The following is a 25,725-nucleotide window of genomic DNA, read 5'->3' as shown; positions in this document are numbered from 1 at the left end:
TAGTCAAGACAAGGCTGAATGTCTGATCTCCGGAACTTACTTAACCTGCCCAACTCCATCCCATGGCTCCTTGCCAGCATGTACACACTAAACAAAACAGAATGGAAGCCCATGGCAACAATTATTTGCCAATGAACAGCGAGATTTAGGTTTTGACAAAAGCAAGTTAGAAAAGGTCCCATTAGGACTGCCCCTGCCTTCACAATAGCTAATATAGAACCAGTACATTTGCTCTTTGGAGATGATGTGTTAAAGATATACAAATACCCGTAGCCTGTGAGACTTCAGTGACTTGGTCTCCCTCTATCAGTCCCTCCATTTGCTGGGGGCTTCTCTGTCTCCTACTCAAATAAAACTTAGCTTCTTCTCTTCTCACCATTGTGTTTGGTCTCATAAATTGTCATCGACACCAGGACACCAACGTGACCTCATCTCACCAGTTTTCCCACAACAACATTTTCTTTATGTGGACATTTACATAGATTCCATGTCTTAGCTATAAGGAATATTACTGCTCTGAATGTGGGAATGCAAATCTCTCTCCAACATGCTGATTTCACTTCCTGTTTTCTGTTGCTAGTAACACAATATCACAAATTGGGTAAGTTATAGAAAAAAGAGGTTTATTATGGCACAGGCTCTGGTCAAAATCAAGGGGCTCATCTGGTGATTGTCTCCTTGCTGACAGAGTCCCAAGGAACTCAGGGCACCAGAGACAGGGAGTACACGTGTGTGTGTGCACACACTCACGTGTGTGTGTATATACATGTGTTGATCCTGGTCTCTCTCCCTCTTCCTATCAAGCTACCAGTATCCTACCATGGGGACCCCCTCCCTGGTGACCTTAGGTAATCTTAGTAATTTCTCCCAAGCCCCACCTCTCAACACCATAGTGTATTAAGTTCCCACCCTCTTGGTAGCTCACAATGGGGATTAAATGTCAACGTGAGTGTGTTAGTCAGCTTCTCATAACCATAATGAAATAGCTGTTACAGGCTGCTTGAGAAGAAAAAGAGGCTTATTTAGCTCAGTTAGAGTCTCAGTAGCTTAGCACAGGCCCTGTGATGACTGCCACTCCTTGGTTGCTCCATCTCATGGTGCAGACAGCAATGGATGGAGGGCACACAAGAGCAATCAAGTGCTTCTACCTTGAACTAGGAGCAAAACAGAGCTGAGAGGTTGTGGTGGCTTCTCTCGGGCATTCCCCAGGTGATTAATGATGCTGGGCATTTTTTTCATATAAGGGTTGCCATCTGTATGGCTTTTTTAAAAAAATTTCTACTGAGATCTTTTGTCTGAGTTTTTAATTTTTTATTGCTATTGAATTGTTGAGCCCCTTATATATTTTGGATATTAACTTCCTATCAGATACATGGTTTGGAAACATGTTCTCCCATTCTGAAGGCTGTCTCTTCTCTCTCTTAATGGTTTTCTTTGCTGTGCAGGAACTTTTTAGTTGGCTATAATCTGATTCATCTGTTTTTGCTTTTGTTATCTGTATTTTGGGGATCATATCGAAAAATCAGTGCCCAGACCAATGTCAAGAGGCTTTTCCCCTGTTTTTTCTTTGTTCTTTTGTTCAAGGATGCTTTGACTATTTCAGATCTTTTGTGATTAATATGATTTTTAGTGTTTTTTTGTATTTCTGTTAAAAATGCTACTAGAAATGTGATAGGTATTCATGAGTCTGTAAATCACTTTGAGTAGTATGGACACTTAAACATTATCTATCAATCAATAGGACATGGGTTATCATGGGTTATATTTTCACTTGTTTAAATCTTCTTCAGTTTCTCTCAGTTTTCAGTGTAGAGATCATTCACCACCTTTGTTAAATTTATTCCTAAGAATTTTTAATGCATTGTAAATGGGGATTTTTTTCTTGTGGTTTTTTTTTGATAGTTACTTGCTAGTGTATAGAAACACAACTGATTTTTTATGTTGATTTTATTCAAGATTTACTTATTTATTTGAGAGGCAAAGTTATAGACACACACACACACACACACACACACACACACACAGAGGGAGAGGGAGAGATCTTTCATCCACTGGTTCACTCCCCAAATGGTCGCAATGACCAGAGCTGGGACAATCTGAATCCAGGAGCCAAGAGCTTCTTCCAGGTCTCCTACAAGGGTACAGGGGCCCCAAGCACTTGGGCCATCTTCCACTGCTTTCCCAGGTCATTAGCAGGGATCTGGATCAGAAATGAAGCAGCCAGGACTCAAACCAGTGCTCATGATGAGATGCCAGCATAACAGGAAGAGGCTTAACCTATTACATCACCATTCCATCCCCTATATGTTAATTTTGTATTCTACAACTTTATCAAATTTGTTTATTTTAACAGCTTTTTGGTGGAGTCTTTAAGGTTTTCTCTATGTACGATTATGCCATCTGCAAAAAGAGAAACCTTTACTTTTCAATCTGGATGTATGTGATTTATTTTTTGGTACCTAATAGCCCTGACTAGAACTTTCAGTACTACATTGAATAGAACAGTAAGAGTGAGTGTCCTTAGCTTGTTCCTGACCTTTAGAGGAAAAACTAAACTTTTCATCAATAAATATGTTAGCTTTGTACTTGTCATGTATGGTCTTTATTATGTTGAGGTATATTCTCTATACAGCTAACTATTTTTATCATGAAACAATATTGAATTTGGTCAAATGCTTCACTTACATCTTTTACCTTCTTTCTATTAAAATGGTACATCACATATATTGATTTGCACATGATGGATCATCATTGTATCCAAGTGATAAATCACACCTGATCATTGTGTGTGATTTTTTTCAATGTTCCTCTGATCTCAGCTTGCCAGTTTTGTATGGAGATTTTTGTATCTAGGTTATTTGAGATATTGGCTTATAATTTTCCTTTCCTGTAATGTCTTTGGTTTTGCTATAAGGATGGTGTTTGGAAGAGTTTAAGAAGTATTGGCATTAATTCTTCTTCAAATGTTTGTTAAAATTCACCAGTGAAGTTCTCAGGTCATAAGTTTTTCTCTGTTGGACATGATTTGATAATTGATTCAATGACTTCATTCATTATTGATAGTTCGTATTTGCTATTTCTTCATGATTCAGTATTGGTAGGCTGTGTTTCTAGGAAATCTCCATTTCTACTAGGGTGTTGGTTATGACTGTTTATATGGTTTCTTATGACCCTTTGTATTTCTGAGGCATCAGTTCTGTGGTAGCTCCTCTTTCATTCATAATTGTATTTAGTTGAGTCTTAGTCTTTTTTCTAAGTTAGTCTAGGGAAAGGCTTGTAATTTTATCTCTTGACAAAAAAACTCTTAGTTCCACTGAATTTTTTCCTTGTTTTACAGCCTCTATTTCAGTTGTTCCTACTCTGCTCTTTCTAGTATTTCCTTCCTTCTGCTGACTTTGGGCTTAAGATGTTTTTCTTTTGCTAGCTGTGTCAAGTTAGGCTGTTTATACAAAATCATTCTTTATGTAGCTGTTTGTTGCTATAAACTGACCTCTTCTAATAGATTTTGTTGAATCCTATGTTTTGATATGCTGTTTTTTCCTTTTAATTTATCTCAATTCCTTTTTTCTTGGATTTGTTTGTTTTTCAGGACTATATTCTTTAATGTCTACATATTTGTAAATTTTCCTGTTATTGACTTCTAGTTTCATACCATTGTGGTTGAAAAAGACACTTGAATGGGCCGGCACTGTGGCTCAGAATGTTAAAGCTCCGGTCTGCTGTGCTGGCTTCCCATATGGGCGCCAGTTCAAGTCCCAGCTGCTCCACTTCTGATCCAGCTCTCTGCTATGGCCTGGGAAAGCAGTAGAGGATGGCCCAAGTCCTTGGGCCCCTGCACCTGCGTGGGGGTCCCAGAAGAAGCTCCTGGCTCCTGGCTTCAGATTGGCTCAGCTCCAACCATTGCAGCCATTTGGGAAGTGAACCAGCAGATGAGTGACCTCTCTCTTTTTCTCTCTCTATGCTTCTGCCTCTCTCTCTCTCTGCCTCTGCTTCTCTCTCTGTGTAACTCTGCCTTTCAAATAAATGGATAAATCTTAAGAAAAAAGAGAAATACCTGATATGATTTCAATCTTAAACATTTTTAGCATTTTTTTCTGGCATAACATATGATTTTCCTGGAGAATGTTCCATGTGCACTTGAAAGGAATGGGAGTTCTGCTGCTGTCAGGTGAAATGAGTGTTATTAGATTAATTTGGTCTGTTGTGTTTATAAAATCTACTGTGTCCTTTCTAATTTTCTGTCTGGACAATCTATACACTGTTGAAAGTGGAGTATTGAAGTCCCCTACTATTCTAATGTTATCTATTTCTCCCTTGAGCTCTGTTCATGTTTGCTTGATATATTTACATGTTCCAATGTTGGTGTCTTTATATTTCGTTATTATATCCTCCTGATGAATATCCCTTCATCATTATAGAGTAACCTCCTTTGTCTCCCGTGCTCTTGTCTTGTGACTTACTAAAAGTCTGCTTTATCTCATGTCAGTTTAGCCACTCCTGCTCTGCTTTGGTTACATTTGCACATGATATATCATTCTAGCCCCTCACTTTAAGCTTGTGTGTGCCCTTAATACTAAAGTGAGTCTTTTTGAAGCAGCATATAGTTTGGTCTTTTTTTTAAAAAAGAAATCCATTCAGCCACTTTATGTCTTTAGATTGGAGAACTTAATCCACTTAGATTTAAACCAATTTTCAATAGGCAATGACTTACTACTGCCATTTTGTTCGTTGTTTCTGAAGGTTTTTTTAAAGTTCTGTTGTTCTATTATTCTTCTCTTTATCTTCTTCTTCTGTATTTAATTTTTTTCTAGTAGTGGTAGTTATAGCTTTTCTTCTCCCTTTCTTTTATGTATCTATTATAGGTTTCTGTTTGTTATGGTTACAATGAAACTTACATAAAAATCTATTATAAATTTCGAGCTAACAACAACTTAACCTACTGCATATAAAAATTGTATACTTTAACTTCTCTTCCCCATACATTTTATGTCACAATTTTCCTCTTTTGTGTATTATGCATAAATTAACAAATTATAGAAGTAGCTATATTAATACTTTTATCCTTTAACATTTGTACTAGAGTAAAATGTTATTTATATGCCACCATTACAATGTTTTAGAAGTCTGAATTTGACAATATACTCATCTTTACAGTGAGTTTAATACTTCCATACATTTTTATGTTGTTAGTTAGGGTCCCTTGATTTCAATTTAAAGAACTCTCTTTAGCATTTCTTGTAAGGCAGGTCTGGTGGTAATTAATGCCCAGGGCTTTTATTTATCTGGGAGAGTCTTTATCACTCTTTCATTTCTGAAGAACGCCCTTATAGAGTTTTACTATTATTGATTGACTATTTTTGCTTTTCAGTACTTTGAATACTCATATGTTATCCCATCCTTTCCTGGACTATATGGTCTCTGTTCAGAAATCTATTGAAAGTCTAATGGAAGTTCTGTTATATATAAAATGAATTGCTTTTCTCTTGCTACTTTCAAGATTCTGTCTTTAGCTTTTGAGATTTTGATCACAATGTATTTAAGTGAATATCTTCATATTTAATCTATTTTAATATTTTCATCTTTCACTATTTCTTTAAATGTATTTGCAGTCCCTTCTTCCTCTGCTCCTTTTGAGTCTCCCATTATGCACGTATCAGTTCACTTGATCATGTCCCAAAGGCTTTCTTCACCCTTTTGTTCTTTTTTATTTCCCTTCTCAGTGGGTAATTTTGGATGACCTGTCTTCAAATTCACTAACTCTTTCTAACACTTGATTAAGTCTTCTTTTGAAAATTTGAGTTGAATTTCTCAGTTCATACATTGCATTCTTTAGCTCCAAAAATGTGCATTTGATTCTTCTTGGTGGTTTATATCTCTCTGTGGAACTTGTCATTTTGTTCATATATTGTTTTCCTAATATTTTATTTAATTGTCTATTCTCTCGTTGATCACAAGGCTTCTTTAAGATAAGCATTTTGAATTCTCTGTCAGCTAGTTCATAGATCTCCATTTCTTTGGGGTCAGTTAGTAATGCTTTATTTTTGTTTGGGGGATGTTGTCAGATTTACCCTAATATTCTTTATTGACCTTGCTTTTTTTAAATTCAATGAGCACCAGGATTTTCCTCTTTTGCTCACTCCTTTCTTCCCTATTACCGTAGTATTTCTATTTCCAGGAAGAATTTTATCAATAACAACACCTGTCTTTCTGGTATTAGCTAAAATGCCACCAAGTGTCTTTCTTCCTCCCCTGTAACATTAACTCCAGTGTCTGTATCAGGCTGACCCCTTATCATCTTTGATGGCATATGTGAAGTGAAGGTAAAGAATCCAGAGGGCTTTTATCAAGCCCTGATCCTACCTGAAACTAACTTTTTAAACTCTGTGATAAATTTCCTGAGTGCAATGGCTTGTTAAAGCATTCATAGTAATGAGATAAATACCTTTCACTTTTCTTCTCTTCGTTGAAATGAATTCTAGAACTTGAAGGTGGTGACCCCATGTGCTCGCCAATAAGTCACTGGTTTTACAACTGAGACTTCTAAGTGGTTTGGGGGCACTCCTCCCACATCTTCTCTATATCCTATTTTAGAGAAGGGGACTATGGGGGAATTCTGGTTATAATACCTCCCACACACACACCCCTCTTCTGGAAGTTGCCAATGTGTTATCTCTAGAAACCTCAGACAAGTCTGAGAAACCCCTATCCCAACACCCTGCTCAGGTTTCAAAGTGTGCTCTTAGGTGAGGTTATGGCAAAAATTTCCAGTCACTTTCTGGGCTGTTTGGGCTTAAACAAAATCACTAATGAGTAACAGATCAGCCTCGTGGTGCCTTCACTTTCCAAATTGCTCCTACCCTGAACTTAAAAATTAAAAAATGGGGGCCTGGGTTTTCAGACCCAGTTCAGATGCTCCTAAGGCAACTTGAGAAGCCAGAATCCTCTGGTAGACATTCAATAAAGAGAATACAGAGACAGAGGAAATGAAGTGTCCCCAGTAATTAAATATTTTGAGTTATTGAATGAATACTAAAATAAGGTACACAATTCTATGTAGGAACTTTTTTGCACATATTCAGATTCAGAAGATTTGGAGTGTTCTGCTTAATTATTCGAAATGGTTTACTAGTCAAAATTCTGGTTTGGCTGCAGTACCAATGATCTCATAATAACAGTGGCTTTCAAAACATACATTTTATTACCCTGCAATACAAAGGTGTATTGTGAACCAGGCTAATCTAGACTGGTGATTCCAGCTGATGAAATAACTTCACAGTCTTGCAGCTCTTCTTTTTGAACTCTTCTTTCCTAAATAACTGGCTTCCAGCTGAAAGTATACAATGGCTTGGTCAGCTCCAACCACCACCAGCGTTCCAGTCAAAGAAGCTTGATCAGCACCTCCACTCACAGTACAGGGACCAGAACCAAGCACGGAGCTCCAACTATCTGGAAGGAAGGCTTAAAATTAAAATTTTAACAAAGTGCTCTTGTAGGAAAGAGAGCATGAATCTTGGAATGCAATTATTAGTTCTTCCATAGCCTACTTTCTAGGGATTAGAACAAAATATCCATAACTAATGTAGAGAGTAGTTTGGAAATGAACTTCCACACTATTCTCATAAAGGAATTGGTGGTAACATGTCTCATTGGGCTATAAAGATAGGGTCATTTTTTCATATATTATTTATATACTTTCTACTAAATGCAGAGATTTTTGTCTCTGGGCCAAAAACTTAAAAGTGTTCAAACTTAAAATAAGATTCTTCATTAACTACACTTCTATAGATGTGGAGCCTGATTTGTATTTAAAACACAAAAACATGTGAGCTTTAAAGGAGGGAAGTTGGAGGAATGTAAATATTGTAGAAGTTAAAAGCAGGTTTATGTATTTCAAATCTCAGTTCACCTTTCTACTAATTGCTCTTAGACAAGTTGGTTTACTCCTCTGAGCTATGTATTTTTGGGTTTGAATTGGGAGATTAGGGACACATCTTTGCAAGGTTATTAAAAGGATTAAGAGGTTTGTAGTGTATCAGATATCCAGCAGAGTGCCTGCACATAGCAGATGCACAATAAACAGTACTTCTTAGAACTTGACTTCTTTGCACACTTCATAAACTTCCTGCCATAGCCTTTTACTCAAGATGATTTTCTTTTTCTCAGCTCTGTGTCATGAGGAGTTGAAGACAGTTATGACTTCTTAGTGGCACAAGCTCCACTTTAAAATGGCATACTCATGGTAGGCATTTCACCAAGAACATAAGCTACCAGGTGGATGTCTGCATCCCACATGGGAGGGCCCAGGTTTGAGTACCAGCTCCACTCCTGAGTCCAGCTTCTTGCTAATGTGTGCCCTGGGAGGCAGCAGCTGATGATGGCTCAAGTAGAGGTGTCCCTATCACCCATGTGGGAGACCTAGATTGAGTTCTCTGCTCCCAGCTTCAGCCTGGCCCTGACCCAGCCTGATGTGGGCATTTGGGGAGTGAATCAGCATAGATGAGCTCTGTCTGACTTTGTCTCTCTCTCTCTCTCAAATAAAAAAAAAAAAAAATGCACACTACCTGAAGAATTCAGCCCCACAATGGAGAAATCATTTGCCATGAAACTAAACTTAACACCCTTCATAATCCACTCCACCCAATGGTACAGAATTGGATTTTGCCCTATAATTTTAGGTGAATAGTTGACTATTTAATAATTTCATGTGTAACCATGTTTGAGCTAAATGTACTCAAAGGAAAAAATACTTACTAATTTATATCATTTCTAAACTCAAAAAAATTTGAAAGAGCTTATGAAGATGCATCTAGTACCATAATTGTTTTTAACTAGACAGAAGAATGAGACAAATGGCAAACACGTAATAGGGCACAAATGAATCCAGTAGTGAAAGGAGTATCCAGATGCACACATCAGATATTGTACATGTTTCATTCACCCATTGGACTGGACACCATGTATGGCTTTGCTCGCGTTGCTGTAACAAAGTCCACCAGCTGGGTAGCTAAAACGATGAAATTCAGTGTCTCCTAGTTCTGCATGTGAGAAGTCCAATATCTAGATATTGTCAGAGTCAGGGTTGGTTCCTACAGAGGGAAGGATCTGTTCCAGTTGTCTCCCCTGGCCCAAAGATGAACCCTTCATGTTGACATGGTGATCTCCCCTAAAGGTGTCTGCCTCCAAATTTCCCTTTCTTAGAAGGAAACCAGTCATACAGAAGAGGATTGTCTTAAAGACCTCACTCTAAGGTAATGAGGTGAGGACTTCAAGGTACATATTGGAGGAGAGGGCATAATTCAACCCATTGCTTCCCATAGAGCAAACTGAGAGCTCATTATTTTGTTCTATGAAAATTTTTGAAAATTAAAAAAATCTTCAAAGCAGGGCTATAGGATGTAGAGAGACACTCCAGCCCCCTGGGCTTGGGGTCAGGATTCTGCTAAAAGGCAACTTGCTGACCTTTGGACTCTTAAGCTGCAAGAGCTACTGGTAGTAGTGGCTGTTTCAACTCCCATACCCTGTATCTCGTTTGTCCTCTCATTAACCTAAGTAATATTTCCTTCCACAATGTTCCATAGCACTCTGTGCAGTTCATGATTAAGTCTGTATTCTATTAATTTCATGGTAGTTGGTGGTTTTTTTTTTTTTTTTTTTTTTTTTTTTTTTTTTTTTTTGACAGGCAGAGCTAGACAGTGAGAGAGAGAGACAGAGAGAAAGGTCTTCCTTTTCCGTTGGTTTACCCCCCAAAATGGCCACCACGGCTGGAGTGCTGTGCCAATCCGAAGGCAGGAGCCAGGTGCTTCCTCCTGGTCTCCCATGGGGTGCAGGGCCCAAGCACTTGGGCCATCCTCCACTGCCTTCCTTGGCCACAGCAGAGAGCTGGACTGGAAGTGGAGCAACCAGGACAGAATCCGGCGCCCCGACCGGGACTAGAACCCGGGTGCCAGTGCTGCAGGTGGAGGATTAGCCAAGTGAGCTGTGGCGCTGGCTCTACTCATGGTAGTTTTTGCTGAGTACAATAAATTATCCAAATAAGAGAAGCATCTAGGCAAATGTCCTGTCACACCACTGAAAGATCTGCATTGACTCTGTCTAATGCCTAAAGGCACAGAAAGATTTTCTGTTTCATAAACTTTTAAAAGAAGAATAATAAGACAGCACAATCTAATATTTGGGGCAATAATGCCTGAACGTTTCTTAAGAGAGTAAGAAGCATCAAAATCCAAATTTTATGCATGTCCCCTCAAGTTCAGGGAAGACAGCTGAAGCCCAGAAAGATGAGGTCTCTTGGTCCCAACCCCATATGCTCTTATCTACCTTTGTAATCATCAGAGCCAAATGTAATGGCTTCAAATGCCGTGGACAGATGAGACAAGAGAACACAATATAGGTGCCCCCGATCAAAAACTCCTGAGACTATGTGTGTTTCTAAGTCAAAATTCTGTTGGGTTTCAGAAAGACAATTCATTGTGGGTACCACACACCCATCCGTAACACCCCCAGTAGGGTCAGGAGTTCTAATCAAACAGATTAATATTTCTACAGCACAGGAAATAAAGGTTCGTATTAAAGGCAATGAATCAGATCACTTGTAGCTTCACACCATTTCATGGGTCAGAGCTGGCCTCCAAAATGAGTAATGAAAAACTTCCAATTATCAAAGATTTCAATCCTCTGGATTTCAGGATTGAGGGTAAGGGGTTGTCAGCTTGCATGCCACTAACAAGCCAAGGTTTTCCAGCTTGTTCCAGTTTGTTTTGTTTTGATTTGTTTCTTCTTCCAGGAGAATCACTTGGAGTGTCGCAGCCCAGAAGCACTGACTCAGATCCACTTGGGAATGGCCTGGGAACTGGAACTTCTGACAAACAACCCAGATGATATTGACGCAGTGCCTGGGGACACACTTCACAAAATAGTGCCTGAGTGCAGTGTTAGAGCTTGGAAGACAGTGGGAACCTCTACAGGGCTATTTTTATCACATGTTGCTCCCAACACTTCCCTTTGACATCAGTGTGACCCTGCATTCAAGTGTCACTGAATGTTTCCGTGACATTTTAATGAGAGGTAGGTGTTCAAAGGTTATGAATATGTAAATAATCAAAGGGATGGGAGAGAATGAGGAAGAGAGAATCACACACTAAAGTCAAGCCACAGCCTGGTCATCAGATTATATCTCATGTATGCATTCACTAGTTATCAGATACAGCCTATGGGCCAAACACTGGCACAGGTACGGTACAACCAAAGACTGGTTCTATTAAAAAAAAAAGAAAGTGATATAATTTTTAACATATTTTTTAACTTTTTAAATTAGTTTTCCTTCTTTCTCCCCACCCTCTTCTTGTTATTGATTTTTTTTTTTTTCTTTGAGGGGTGGGCATCAGTCCCAGAGGTGTCTTGAGCCCTTCCAGACTATGGCTCCATCTGCTGGAATATAAGGAAACTCAGCAGTGTCCCACCGTTCTGGGCTAGAGGTGATCCTCTGTGCATACTAAACAGTAATTCACTATTCAACCAAGTCAGTTGTGCTAATGGAGTTAGCTGTTAACTGTAGGTAAGCATATGAGAGCATTATCTACGTAACCTCGTCAGAGTGCATTAGACTAATCTACGTGGTTGAGAAGGCTTTAGTGTTAAATAGGTTAACACCCAGAGAAATTTCCCTAATATAGCTTGTGCTTGCTGAAGACAAAGAGCTGACCTTCCTTGTCAGAGCCTGCCTCTGAGCCTCGGCTCCCAGGAAAAGCTCCAAATGTAGCTGTTACTGTCTTCTGCTCTTGGCAATAGGTAACAAGACACGGGTGCTCCAAATAGCACTCCAAGTTCTCTCCTTAACCCTCTGGGTGGAGCATTCTACCTGAGTATCCTAATTTTTTTTTTTTTTGCTACTAATTCATTTCCCCTCTCCACCATCTCCCCAGCCCTATTCATCTTCTCTACAGCATTCATCCCCTCCCACTCTCCCTTTGTAGCCAAATGTACCCTTTTGTTTTACTCACCAAAGCCCATGTTCTCTCTTCTTCTTGTGGGCATCTATTTCTCCAGGTTTGACTCTCTCATGGGTTTGCATATGGGGATCTGGTTATCTCTGCAATGGTCTCTGTTGATGTCTCTGGAACACTCTAGGATCTTTGTGGCAGTGAGTAGACGTGAGAAAGTGATACTCACAAGTGGGAACACAGCAGGTGCTATGTGTTTTTTAAAGATTTATTTATTTATTCGAAAGTCAGAGTTACACAGAGAGAGGAGAGGCAGAGAGAGAGAGACAGGGAGAGAGGTCTTCCATCTGATGGTTTACTCCCCAACTGGCCGCAATGGCCAGAGCTGTGCCAATCCAAAGCCAGCAGCCAGAAGCGTCCTCCGGGTCTCCCACGTGGATGCAGGGGCCCAAGCACTTGAGCCATCTTCTACTGCTTTCCCAGGCCATAGCAGAGAGCTGGATCGGAAGTGGAGCAGCCAGGATATGAACTAGCACCCATATGGGCTGCTGGCGCTTCAGGCCAGGGCGTTAACCTGCTTTGCCACAGCACTGGCCCCAGCAGGTGCTATGTTTAGACAAGCCAACTTCTCTGGGAAGGAAGGATTTGAGTAAATGGAGTGGAGGGGAGAGTAGTGAGGAAAGCAGAATAAATGTTTGTAGAGGTGGAAATGAATGTGATCCGTGGGATATCCTATGAGAAAACTGGGCTGGACAAGTCCACTTCCCCAGTGTCAGTGCCACAGGAGCAGGGCCTTCTACTTTGTCCTCTGCATTTTCCTCAGGGGCCTGACACTCAGCAAGCACTCAATATTCGGTGAATGAATGAATGTTGTTATTGTGGTGGTTACTATTACATACAGTAGTTCCCTACCAGTATCTAGAACTTCCTAAGCTGTAGAGTATTTATGAACATGGGTGGTGCCAGAAATAAGGAAGAACCAATTAAAGGAGGCCTTGAATGTCAAACGGAGGAATTGGAGGTAGAAGAGATGGTTGCAGTAACTCGGGCTGCAGTGGCAGGCCTGGAAGATTCCTCACAAGTGCAGCATGGCCAATCACAGCCCAGCTCTTTATTTACTGGGTGACCTGGGACAAATTTCTCTTCTCGCATCTCTGGATTCATCTCTGCTTGTCTACTAATGGTAGAATTTCACAGGGCTCAGACTTGAGATGGTTTCTCTCCTTTGTGTATTGTTTCTCCTACAGGCCACTGATGAAGACACAAGATGGAAACAGAACTCCCGACCTGAACACATCCATCTCTGACCACAGGTCACACCACCCAGTGCCAAACCAACCAGGAACAAGCAGCATCCAGACTCTAATGGTGAAAGACCCCCTACTGCCTAAGTAGGAACTTTTCCAACCCAGGCATATGCCCAGAGTAGCTCAGTACCACCATATATGACCCTCAGGGGGTGCTGGTAGCAAGCAACACCACCATTTTCAGAGTATCATGCTCAAAAGAAGCAACTACACCAGCATGGAACACCATAATAGGTGCAAACCAGGTGCTGTGCGCTGAGGGGGAGGAGCCAGAGATCTAGAGGGCATGGCCTCACCTCCCCAACCCAACAAAACCTAATGTTTCGCTTCCAATGGAGAGCCAGTCAGCAGAACCTCTTCCCGCCTTACCTAAGATTAAACCCCCAGGGAAACTTATGTGGGTTGAATGCTGACTGCTTATTAATCTCCATTGCAAGTGAGCCAAGTTGGTGTCCATTCTAAAGACCACATAGAGGCAGTCAGTCCCATCTTTTCGCCTCCAGCAAGGTAAGCCCTCCTCTAGTCACCCACATCCATTGGCCCTGGCTCCTGTAGCCCAAGCCCCAACATCTCCTGCCTTGACCTCTGTGGTCACTGCCCATCTCGCCTCCTCTCTTTCTGTCTCACACTTTCAGTCTTTCACCATACTGAAGCCAAAACACATTCAAAATTTTTAACTTGGATGAGTCATTTCACTGCTCAGTTTGCTTTACTAAAGATTTATTTATTTAAAGGCAGAGCAACAGAGACAGAGAGAAATCTGTCTTCTGGTTCACTCCCTAAATGGCTGCTACAACCAGGACTCAGTCAAGCAGAAGCCAGGAGCCAGGAACTCCATCCAGGTCTCTCACATAGGGGGCAGGGGCCCAAGCCCTCCAGCCATCTTCCTCTGCCTTCCCAGGCACATTAGCAGGAAGCAGAGCAGCTGGAACTTGATACAGCACTCCTATATGGGATGCTGGTGTTGCAAGACATGGTTTAACCCACTGCACAACAATGCCAGCCCCAGACTTAGCTTTCTCTATTTAACCTTTCCATTGAATGACAATAAACTGCCAAGGCCTTGTCATGGCGACTGAGGGTCTCTGTGTTCAGGGACTCTCCCAAATCTCCCATCTCCCACTCTGTTCCAGCCCCTGCCTATCTTCACCTTTCTTGAGCATGTCAGCTCCTTCCTGTTTGGAGGCCTTCCTACCCAGCCCTTCCCAGCCTAAAGGCTGCCCTGCATGAGATGACTTCCCAGGTTACCCTTCTCCCCACCCATGACCTCCCTGCCAAGTTGCTCTTGTTTACTGCCCAGAACTCCTCTTAGTCTGTGGTGGTTTTCTTTGTTGGGTTGATTTTCTATACTAGGAGGCAAGTCCTACAAGGTGGGGGACCAGGTACTGGTGAATCCCAAGCTTCTAGAAAAGCCCTCTGGTACAGACTAGGCACATGGACAACACTTGTGGAATGGATGGATGAGCCTCTGAAGCCTCATTGTTTTATGACTCAAAGATAAAAATACGGCCTACTTCATAGAGTTGTCAAAAGGATTAAATGAGAAAATGCTAAGAGCTCAGTAAATGTTAGCTTTATTATTACTCCATTAATATATCACTACTAACATGGTACACTTAGTAATACTAGTGCCATTCTAACACAATATTACTACTATTACAGTAGTAATACAATTATTCTTGTCAACAGCCTTTATGAGGCAGGTAAACTAACTACAACTTGTAGGTAAGGAGACAAAAATCAGAAGTCCAAGGCCTGCTCAAGATCACTTAGCTAATACATGCCGAGCTTGAATTTTAGGAGCAAAGAGTTGCAAATCGATAAAGATTTCAACCTTGGATGATTACAAGAAGGGTATTACCAATGACATAGATAAGACTTTTGGAGAGAGGCAGCTCTAAGAGTGGGTTGCTAAATATCCGATGTAAAGATGCCTTGTGGAATGACTGGAGATACAGACCTTTCACTCAGATGAGATCTCAGAAGCTGGAGGCTTGAGGGCAGGATTTGGAGAGTTCAGCATGAAGAAACAGAGCCCCTGAGCTGTGGTCCTAATACCAGGCCTGGATGCCTGCAAAGCGTCCCCTCCCCCTTCCCCGTCCCTGTCTCTCTCTCAACTGACAGATGCTACAGGTTCTTCCCATGGGCCTTCCCCTCTCTCGAATGCACCCACCCTCACACCTCCCTAGCCCTCTAGAGACTGCCATCCCCTTCAGTCTTCCCTCTTCCTTGATCCCTCCCTACCACTTCCATATCGGCTTTGGAGGCTCGCTGTGACGCCCCTTAGAATGTCAGTCACTTCAGGACCTGGAAGTGGCTCTCTACCAGCTGATGTGAGATCAGGCTCAGCTGGTGTGAATTTGTCAGAATACTACTACAAAAAATCTTTCTCATTTGGATGTCTCTAAAAAGAGCTACAGTTCACATGCATGTATATTCTAAATACTTTCTAGTCCTTGAGTCTTGTGTCCTTTATAAGAACCCTAAGAGGCAGGTACTACTACTTGCTCTATTTCATAGTGGAAATGGAGTCACAGAGTGGTGAAGTCATTTGTGCAACATCACGAAACCGTGCTGTGCCACAGTGGGTGAGCAAACAAGCTGAGTGGACTGGGGGGAATGGGAGCGACGATCTGTAAGGAGGTTGTGGTCAGAGAAAAGCACATTCACATCAAGATCCCAAAGGAGAAATAATCCCCTGGGACCTAGAACTTCTATGTCCTATAAAACCAGAAACTATTAAAACTAGGAGGGCCCTGTCACCTCTAAGACTCAGTGGAGTCTGGTGAAATGTGTAGGAGACACAGCTTCTTGGCACTGGCACCAGACAGCTCTGCAAATAGCCAGTGATGGGCTTTTCTGGCAAGTCCCTCTGTGACCTGTGGGGTCCCTCTGGGATCTGTAAGAGGCTCTCGAATGCATCCTTTCTGAGGACTTTTGTACTCCAGTTACTACATGGGCTGTGTTGGTTGCTTAGCTGCATACCTCATCAGCCTATACAAATGTTCCCTATGTGCGGGGCTCCCTGGGTTTCATCCCCTCCCTACACGTTTTGATGTCTCTCTCACCTCTACACTCCTATCCCCCACGGCTACAGCAATCCTGATATTAGAAACGGCCATCGCGTGGGGGAAAAACCTCAAGCTTCCCATTTGCTTTCTAGCATTAAACTAGTAGAAGAATTTACCGGTAATTGGCTTGAAGAGATGAAGCCTTATTAAAACCAAAAACAAGTGGCTCATGGGAAAGCATCTGTGCACTGGGGTCTAACTCCTTATTTGTGTCAGCCAAAAGTTGTACTGACTTATATTGTCTTGCATGCTAACCAAATTAAAGTATCACATCATCATTGCAGGTTTCACAATTTGTATCCCAGAGTTGCCTTCTGCCGAAAAGTTGAGTTTAAGTTGAAATTTTAACCTGCAAAGTGAGCTGGCTCATTTAGCATCCTGTCAGCTGACCTAGTTGTTTCATTTTAAATGAAACTCAATTTTGCTCTTTATCCCCCCCGCCCCCCGCCCTTCACTTGCTCCCAACTCTCATCTGCTTCCTGGACAAATGTCATTCAGGTCTCAGAGGCAATGGGACTTGGTTTTTGCCTCCAGACCAAGTGCTACAGCCTTTGGAACCGGATGCAGAGTTTACACGTGGATTTTTAAAGTGAGTAGAACCTAATGACAGAATCTTCCCATCATGCAGATGCCACAGAATTGTTAAGTTACTTAGATACCACTGATCTTGGTTATAAAAATAGAAACCACTTATTTTTAGAAACACTCATGTGCGAATGAGAGCTACTGGAATGCAAAGAAAACCTTATCTAAAAGTTCTGTTATTATTAGCAAAAGCAAATTTATGCCACACATGCTTTATGAATGTGCAGTGCAGAGGTGGCTGGCCTTTGACTCATTTACTCATTTAGCAAGCTAAACTGAACCAACAAAAATCCAGGCTGCTTTCTGGACCAGTGGACAGGTAGTGTGCAAACGTGGATTGCACCCTGAGGGTCAAAGGTCAAGAAGTGATGCACGAGGGGGTTGAGAGTGACCATCATCATTTTTGCAAAGGTCTCAAACTCAAGTGAATGGGGAAAAAAGAGTTATAGACATTCAGCAGCTGGATAGGGGAAGGCAATTTATTCAAGGCCAACAGGCAAGCATGACCTGGGGCTTCTGACGGGAAGCTCTCTGGAGCAGCAAATTCCCACTTTGCCAAGAAGAAGAACCCACGTTGAACAACAAAATGTCTTGTAGACTCCTCTCATGCTGATTGTCATCTCCTCTCTGTTGATTTGGAAATATAATAAAAATATATTAAGAAATATTTGAAGAGACAAATAAACTAGAAACCAGTAGAGCTTTGGAGTAAGTTTATGTTTCTCTAATTCCAACAGTACTAACCCAGTTTTCAATTTATTGCCAATCTGTTTCTAATTCCTTCAGTAGCTGTTCTACAAGCATTCTGGACCCTATAAATGTTTTACCTCTATGAAGAGCATGACAGTAAACTTTGTTAGAAGGACATTACAGGAATAAGGGCGATTCTCCTCTGAATCTTCTGGGCTCTATTTTCCTTTTGCTTGCTCCTGCCGCACAGTTGGTCCACAGTACTGTGTACAAGGTCATCCAATGGCCCTGCTCCTGCCATATACCCAATCCATGGTCCCTTGGTGACTGTGCAGCACAACCCTGCACTTGTGACCACCATCTTATAGCCCTGCAATGCGGGTACTGTCCCTGTGCTCCAGGCCTCCCATCCCCAGCGGTGGCCTAACTTTCTCTATGCTCACCAACTTCAGTTCTCTTGTTCTCAACTTGAACAAGTTCTACTTCTGCAAAGAACAACCTTCTGTGACATCTAGTGGACCATACGCACACCTTCTCCAGCACGTCCTGAATCCCAGCCATGGGGAGGAAGCCCTCCTTCTGAGTTGTTCTTCTCTGGGAACTCTCCTTTCATCTCGGCATACCCTTAAAAATTCTCTTCGCATTTTTATCATTATCCTCCTATCACTGTTTGGTGATTCTTTTTTTTTAACAACCAGAGTTAGACAATGAGAGAAAGAGAGACAGAGAGAAAGGTTTTCCTTCTGCTGGTTCACCCCCCAAATGGCCTCTATGGCCAGCACGCTGCGCTGATCCAAAGCCAAGAGCCAAGTGCTTCCTCCTGGTCTCCCATGCAGGTGCAGGGCCCAAGGACCTGGGCCATCCTCCACTGCCTTCCCAGACCACAGCAGAGAGCTGGACTGGAAGAGGAGCAACAGGGGCAGAATCGGGCGCCCCAACCAGAACTAGAACCCGGGTGCCGGCGCCGCAGGCGAAAAGAGGATTAGCCAAGTGAGCCGCGGCGCAGGCCGATGATTCTTTATATTAAATTTCTCCTGTTTGACAACATGTGGTTTCTACCTCTTGACTGAACCCAGACTGACAGTTCATTTTGAAAGATAGCAGCACATATGCATATGAGACCTTCAATTTACAGACAAGATTTGGTTTATAAAAGGATTCTCAAATCCCCTGTGACTGCTGCCTGCAACCTTGCAGGTGTTGATAGTCACCAAATGAGGATACTCTGGGCTACTGCTGGACAGATGGGCAGAAACAGAATCCTTGATATGGAAATAGAGCTGTTCAGGGGATGAGGTAAAGAGTGCAGGGTGGAGGCCAGCGCTGCAGTTCAATAGGCTAATCCTCCACCTAGCGGCGCCGGCACACCGGGTTCTAGTCCCGGTCGGGGCGCCGGATTCTGTCCTGGTTGCCCCTCTTCCAGGCCAGCTCTTTGCTATAGCGCGGGAATGCAGTGGAGGATGGCCCAAGTGGTTGGGCCCTGCACCCCATGGGAGACCAGGAGAAGCACCTGGCTCCTGCCTTTGGATCAGCGCAGTGTGCCGGCCACGGTGGCCATTGAGGGTGAACCAACGGCAAAAGGAAGACCTTTCTCTCTGTCTCTCTCTCTCACTGTCCACTTTGCCTGTAAAAAAAAAAAAGTGCAGGGTGGGCAGCTTGGAGAGTGAGGGAGCAGCGTTTGTGTTCAGGGGTCACCTTGGCCTCCTCTTGGTCCACAATCCATGAAAGTTACAAAGAGTGAGTCAGCCTTGGATTGAGAGGGTGAGGGGAAGGGGACCAAAGCTGTGATCTGTAGAACTGTAGAATCTGTAGACTGTGGGCTGGAGTCTGCAGGCAGAGGAGAGGCAGGAGCTAACCCGATAGTCAAGGTGGAGAAAGGCTGGGAAAGTGAAGGGCGGAGCTGACAGCAAGGCTCATTAAGCAGCTGATTGACAGATGCAGCTGTAAAGCAAAGGGCTAGGGATCCGAGCTGGGTCGTCCAAGTGTATCACTTTACAAGTGGAACATATGTGCTTGGAAAACAGGCCACCTAATCCTAAATAGGGACTCCTCTCTGTCACACTGCTAATCTTATCTGGACTTGCCATGAGGGCTAGGATCGAAGGTTTCCATCATTTCCCATGTTCTGCAATAGATGAAACAGGAAAGAAACCATCTCTGTTTTGAAAATATTGATGGACTTAGTCTGGATCTAGCTTTACAAGGATTAGCTGTGGAGAACATTTTAAATTCCTCTTTGGTTTTTCCACCTAAATTGGATTTTTTTAACAAAAAGATTATTTATTTATTTATTTGAAATTCAGAGTTACACAGAGAGAAAGAGAGACGGAGATAGAGAGGTCTTCCACCTGCTGGGTCACTCCCCAAATGGCCACACCAGCAGGAGCTGGGCAAGGCCGAAGCCAGGAGCCAGGAGCTTCTTCTGGGTCTCACTCATGAGTAGCAGGGGCCCAATGACTTGGGTCATCTTCAGCCGTTTTCCCAAGCACATCAGCATGGAGCTGGATAGGAAGGAGAGAGCCGTGACTCCAAATGATGCCTTTATGCCATGCAGGTGTTGCAGGCGGTAGCTTTACCTGCTACACCACAACACCAGCCCCCTAAATTGGATTTTTTAAAAGCTAGTCCTTGAGTCAATTTGGGTCATTTTTAATCTTCTCCCCCCCAAAAAAGATTTTCATGTAAATATTCAATCTGCATATCTAATTCATCAGTAGTGCTTATTTCCAAGTATCCTCTGTATCTGTACTCAAAAACCATTCCTCACAGCCAATGATATGTTACTGTGCTTCCTGCCTTTTCTTTTTGTGGTCACAAATGCCAGGGATTTACATATTTAGCATTCTTTTCCTAGAACCATCTCAGGCTTTTCATGCAGGTTTTATCTCTCTTTTAATTTGATCTGGGGAATGCAATGGGGGACTTCAGATGTGGAGTTAATCCTACTCTGTCTTTAATACAACACACTTACTATTCTAATTGCCATGTACAAAACCCTCTAATTATTTTATTTTTTCACTTTACTACAATCCCCACTTCTATTCTCTTCCCCTGAATAGACTTCTCCCAGCTCTTGGATCTGTGTGTATGAAAAGTATCTGTATTTCACTGAAATCTGTGATTTTAAAATCTGTCTACTTTGAAGGTTTTGATAAGCTTCTTATTACTGCTGTAACAAATGTGCACATAAAATTTGGGTTCAAGCAATAAAACAAAGTATTGTCTTACAGTTATGGAGGTCAGAAGTTCAAAATCAGCCTCATTGGACTCAGGCCAAGGTCAAGTTAAAGTACTGGCAGGATGGGTTCTTTCTGGAGGTTCTGAGGCCGCTTGAATTCCTTGGGTCACAATTCCTTCCTTGCTTCACTCCAGTCTCTTGCTCTGTTCTCACACCCAATAGCACTGATTGTTGATCCTACTGCCCCTCTCTTGATAGGAATGCTGTTATGACACTGGGTCCACCTGGAAAATCCAGGCTACTCTTCCCCATCTCAAGACTCAATCACAGCTGCACAGATTATAGGCATTAGACTACAGCCCATATGGAGGACTACCACTTGGGCTGCAAAGATGCTCATCCAGTCCATAACTACTAGCAGCTGTGTAATATTCCATTAAAAAGTTCGTGAAAAATGCATACTATGAAAAACTATGCATGGATTTCAAAAAATTTTGTACTATCATAAGTTTCTTTTAACAACAACAACAAAGATATGCATTCATTTATTTTAAAAGCAGGGTAACACTGGTGGTAGAAGAGAGATTTCCTATCTGCTAGTTCACTCCTCAAATGGCTGCAAGGGGTAGGTCTGGGCCAGGCTGAAGCCAGGAACTAGGAACTCCATCATGGTCTCCTAAAAGGCTGGCAGGGACCAAGTACTTGGGCCAACACCCACTGCTTTCCCAGGTACACTAGCAGGGAGCTGGATTGGAAGTAGAGCAGCTGGGACTCAAACTGCACTCTGACCGGAGAGGCCTGCATCACAAGTGGAAACGTAACTTGCAGCACCACCACGCTGGCCCCAAAATAAACTTCTCTTTTAATATCATTTTGCACGAATATTTTGAAGCACCCTCATACATGCACCGCATTTTACTTATCCATGCCCCTAGGGAAGGATACTTGTTGCATGTCTATCTCTTCGATGAATATCCTCCAACACCTCCCCTTAAACATTTGTGAGACAGTTTCTCAGGGGTACATAGGGGACAATGGAGGGCAGGGGCTGATACAAATGATCAACCCTCCTCTTCCAGAAGGGAGCTAAAGGTTACATAATAGTAACCCCACTCCCTTCCCCAACCCCATGCACATAGTGGGATGGCACCCTGTGTGCATTTGCTTCTCCTGGAATGCAACCACACTTACCTGTGGGGAAGAGGAGATGGTGAAGAAATCCTGTGTCCTCTATTTCTCTTCTTCTGCTTCAAATGAGACTTTTCTGCAACAGCAAAGGACCAAGAGGCCACCCCTGAAATGCAAAGAGACCCAAAAACATTCATTTCCTTGCTGCTGAGTTTCCATGGGCCGCATGTATTGTTAGGATAGTTCCTTATATTGCTACAGGCAGTTCATGCAAGAAACCACTGTTATTTGAAGGGTCATTTTGACTGCATAGTATTTTTTTTTTTTTTTGCCTTTTTTGGGCTCTTTAGTACAGGCCTTCCTCCTGTTTCTGTAGAAAGCTTTATTGGAACCTAGCCACACCCATCTGTTTACACGTCACTTATGGCTGGGGTCAACCACAGCAACAGAGTTGAGTCGTCAGGACTCACACCATACTGCCCACAAAGCCAAAAATATTCACTCTCTGGCCCTTTACCAAAGAGCTTTGCCAGCTTTACCCACTGCAAGACATGACCCAGCTCTAGTGGTTAAGAGTTTCATGCTGGAGTCAGAGCAAGAATTCCCAATAGAATGCAGTGACATAGCTTTCTCGGCCATGCTCCTAGCACAGTTTCTTAACCTCTTCTAAACCTCTGCTTCTCAAGTCTACAAAACATTATCTGCAATGATAGCATTTACTTGTAGAACTGTGAGGATTTGCTGAACCACAACATGTAAAACAAACTTTCATTATAATTTATAGGCATGCCAGCTTTAAGTTTGAGCAGAACTTTAGGAATGGAAAGTTTTGCTTTGTTTAACCTGCATTTTCCCGCATCTTATATGACCTAAAAAACACCTTAGCAGTACTCCTTGAAGACAATCCAAATACACTGCCTTCCTTAATCACAACTAGGAAGAGTTAGCCTCCCTCCTGGTCCCTGTCTCTCTGCACCGCCCTTCCATCCCTTGCTCCCTCACTCTTTTTCCTTCTGCAGGGTACCTCTTCCTGTGAAGTACTCAGTGTTTCAAGCCTCAGTGCCTCCTCAATCCTCATTTCCTACAAATTGCACTTGACTTGAGACTCATTCCCCCTGCATCCAAATCACAGCTCATTGAAAGGCAGCCAATGTGACAGAGGAATGAGTCCTTGCTAACATGTTAGTGTCTGTGGGTGCTACCTACCCCTTAGCATTCTAATGGAGCTCCCTGGTCACGTAACGCAATCATTCTTATCAATCTGGGAACCTCAGGCATCAGATTAGTCAACTAAAAAGATGTTAGGGTAAGACACCACTTGGCGCTCTTCCAGTTCACAGTGTACATCTATCTCTGTGTAAGTAACACCAGCCTAGGAAAAGTGCTGGCGGAATATGTGGACATTTATTCTGGTTAGGGCAGGTAAAGCAGAGACCTGGACAGTGTCCACCCCTACACAGATGGTGATGATTCTTTAAGCTTTTCTGAAAGGGACCACTGGCTTCCCCTTCCAACCCACGCCTTTTTCCTCCAGCCTCGCATCATATCCCGTTCCCTTCTGCTGGATGCTGTATCCTCTCACTTCCATGGCTTAACATTTTCACCAGCTGTTATTCCATGTCTGTGTACCTCTGTTCAACAGTTACCTCTTTTACAGCAAGAATCCTGTTCCATCTATCTTAGCATCTCCACCATGGTTGCCACACCATGGGCAACACAGAGACAACTGTGGAAGGCAGAGAACGAGAGAGAGGGAGGAAGGGACTGATTTTTGCTAGCTTCAGGACTCACTCCCCATGGAGGCTTCCCTTGATCCAGTTTCATCCCATGGCTAGGTAGGAGGGTATTCCATAAAAGATGATATCTGACACAGACTTTATAGCTTAATTTCAGTAAACTTCTCATGCCTGGCCAGAAGCTGGTGGGGATACATGCCCTGTAAGGGTCCCAGCCAACTGCTTCCCTCTGTAGTCTGTCCTTGGTGCTTTTCCCATTAAAAAAAAACCTAATATAAGATGGGGTTTCTCAATGATTCTGAAATTTGAATAATGAAGCCAAACATGGACAAATTTGGAGCTGTGGGTCTCAAGATGGTGCCTAGGGTGGGGCGTCTGTGGCTGCATTTGCTTGAGCTGCCCAGGGTTGGAGCTACAGGTCTCCTGTAAGATCATGAATGCGCCCTTCCCATAAGTCCCTGATAGCTTAAGTCAACCAGAGTTGGTTGCCATTGCTTTACTCAAAGAGTGTTAAGTAAAAGAGATTCCCGAGCTGAGAGCAAGACACTGGGCTGGCAGGAGATGCTCCTTTACTGTCTACTGCACATGGTCCACAGTAGCTTCATCCACTTGAGAGATTTAACATTCATGATCACCTCCCCTAGGGGTGGCTCTCTTACTTGTCTGAGATTACAGATGAATTAAAATGAATTTTGTGAGACTCTAGATAGGGAAACTTGCCTGGGAAAGCAATGGAAGATGGCCCAAGGACTTGTGTCCCTGCCATGCACAAGGGAGACCTGGATAGAGATCTGGACCCCTGTCTTCAACCTGGATCAGCTCTGGCCATTATGGCTATTTGGGGAATGAACCAGCAGATGGAAGCAAGCTTGCTTGCTTTCTTTCCTTCTTTGTCCTTCCTTCCTTCCTTCCTTCCTTCCTTCCTTCCTTCCTTCCTTCCTTCCTTCCCTCCTCTCTCTAACCCTCTCTCTCTCTCTCCTCTCTTTCAGATAAACAAATAAACCTTAAAAATAAAGACTCTAGCAAGGGAGAGAAACACAAATTTACAAAAATAGTGATAAAGAATACAGTGGAGCACATGCACAGTTTTAGGAGCCACACAAAAAGGAGGAAGAGAACAGAACTAGTATTGATTGGATGTTTGCCAAAGTTCAGGAATTTTGCCCATATAATCTCATTTAGGTATTTACTCAACACACTGAGATGTACATCATTATTCTCAGTGTCTAGAAGAGGAAATCAAAGCTCAAGGAGATTAGGTACCTGTTCCAGTTGCCATCATTAGTAAGTAGTACATCTGGAATTCAAACTCAGATCTGTCACATTCCAGAACCCTTGTTCTATCTGCTACATAATGCTGTCTCTTGCAATTAGTGAGCTTTAACCAAAACAGAGAGGCAGTTGGCTCTTCCCCACCACACACACATAAAACCTGAATTTAATAATATCTGAACACGTATAAATGTCTGTGACCAGGGACCAAAGCATGGCAGTTTGTCTGATGGATGCAACACTTCATGATGACATTGCCTGTCTCTGAAGCATGCTGTACTCAAGAACACAAGTCAGGCTGTCTGCTCCACCCCCACGTGCCTAGGAACATTTTATTGGCTTGCCTTTCCACCCTGTGCACTTATGCGGATGGTTAGTTTCTTTGGAGCAAAGATCATTTCCTATGCACCTGTTGCTCACAGGCTCTGAGGACGTGGCCTGGGATGGATTTTCCTTCCTTCTCCTCTACAGGTGATGAAGTTAATGCTTTATATTCACCTGCTACAAATTCCCCTTACATTTCCCTGTGGGTGGACCTGACCTGGGGTGTTCAGAATAACCTTCTCAGAAAGGAGAACTTTACAACATGGAATAAAAGAACAGAGTACAATGTTGGTTAAGTTCAAGGGACCAGCAAACCTTTGGGAAATGAGGGCACTGGGCTGCAGATAGAGGGAGGAACATGACTTTGTCCCCTGGCAAAGTTGTTCAGGGGTTATGAAGACAGGTAAAATGGTAATTATGGATTATCAAGACAAAATGTTCTTGGAAAGCAGAAATGTCACAGAATGAAGCAGCTGTCTTTGAGTCACTGTATGC

At 42.7% G+C, this 25,725-nt stretch overlaps 2 long non-coding RNA genes across 2 annotated transcripts; one reads left to right on the top strand and one right to left on the bottom strand.

The window, feature by feature from the left end:
* The first annotated feature begins 981 nt into the window (after nucleotides 1–981).
* On the top strand, nucleotides 982–14,807 carry LOC127492957 (uncharacterized). Its single transcript, XR_007922805.2, has 3 exons — nucleotides 982–1,209; nucleotides 10,784–11,064; nucleotides 13,187–14,807. It is a non-coding gene; the product is annotated as an uncharacterized lncRNA (long non-coding RNA).
* Nucleotides 14,808–17,363: 2,556 nt separating this feature from the next.
* Nucleotides 17,364–22,380, bottom strand: LOC138849579 (uncharacterized). The gene is made up of 2 exons (XR_011388493.1): nucleotides 21,962–22,380; nucleotides 17,364–17,529 (listed from the first exon to the last, which is right to left on the bottom strand). It is a non-coding gene; the product is annotated as an uncharacterized lncRNA (long non-coding RNA).
* Between the last annotated feature and the right edge of the window lie 3,345 nt (nucleotides 22,381–25,725).

This window comes from Oryctolagus cuniculus, chromosome 5, assembly GCF_964237555.1.
Source record: "Oryctolagus cuniculus chromosome 5, mOryCun1.1, whole genome shotgun sequence".
Classification (NCBI taxonomy): domain Eukaryota; kingdom Metazoa; phylum Chordata; class Mammalia; order Lagomorpha; family Leporidae; genus Oryctolagus; species Oryctolagus cuniculus.
This window is presented reverse-complemented; position numbering and strand designations above follow the sequence as displayed.